Genomic DNA, 1,185 nt, shown 5'->3' with positions numbered 1-1,185 from the left:
TGCTTCATCCTAGGTGACATTAGGGGTCTTGTAGACCCCTGATGTCTCCATAAAGAGGACCTGTCACATATTTTGCTATCACATAGGGGAGTTTAATTAGCAATAAAGTTTTGTGAAAATAATAATAATAATTAGCAATAAAGTTTAGTGGGAAAAAAAAAGGAAAAAAAAATTCAAGTTACCACCTCCCCAAAATTAAAAGTTACACATAAAAAGAATAAAAAAACAAAAAAATGTTTTAAGGTCCCCACCCATACATACACGCATGCAAACATGCGTCGGGGGCGCATACGTGCAAAAAAGACGATTGCGCCCATTACGCCGCACATGTTACATATCGCCGCGAACGTCGGAGTGAGAGCAATAATTGTAGGGCCATCAATCACTGATAACACTAAACTGATGAGCGGTAAAAGCTTTTAAAGCGTCGCCCATGGCCAATTTTGGGTACGGTAATTTTCTGCGATTTCGCGGGTGCGCGCAATTTTAAAGCTTGACATGTTTGGTGTCTATTTACCCGACGTGACCCGATCTTTTATATTTTACCAAAAAACTGGGTAATAATAAATGTTTCCTAACATAATGTAAAAAAAATATATATATATTTTTTGAAAATTTTCTGTAATTTTTCCACCAAAAGAAACCTCTATCTGTCCCCAAAAAATTGTATAAAATTAATTTCAGTACAGCGTTGCATGATGGAATAAACGTCAGTCAAAGTACTGCAGCGCTGAACACTGAAACATGGCCTGGCCAGGAAGGGGGTCTAAACACCTGGTCTTGAAGTGGTTAATAAAGACCGCTCGCTGCTGCTCTCTCTCCTTGTGCAGGGTGACTGGCATTGACTCCGCTCCTTGCTGTAGTTTTCTGTAGTGGGTGGAGCCTGCTGGGTTCCTCCCACAGCTCTGTTCTCTGCACTTGCTACATACAGCCCAGTGATGAGGTCACTGCTACTTTTAGAAGGTTGTCACTTGAATTTCCAAAAGCATTTGGTGCACACAAAGCAGATTTATATACTTTGTGGCTGTTGAGGAGTATATTTAAATTAGAGTTTTTCTATATTTATTTATTTATTTGTTTTTGCCCAGACACACAATATTTATTAAGTTTGTCATTTAAAAAAAAAAATAAGTATTTTGGGGCTGGTTCATACTGAGGTGTAATCCTCTTTATATATACGTAAAT

Source organism: Nanorana parkeri, unplaced genomic scaffold (assembly GCF_000935625.1).
Source record: "Nanorana parkeri isolate BGI_ZX_2015 unplaced genomic scaffold, ASM93562v1 scaffold10, whole genome shotgun sequence".
In the NCBI taxonomy this organism is placed as follows: domain Eukaryota; kingdom Metazoa; phylum Chordata; class Amphibia; order Anura; family Dicroglossidae; genus Nanorana; species Nanorana parkeri.
This window is presented reverse-complemented; position numbering follows the sequence as displayed.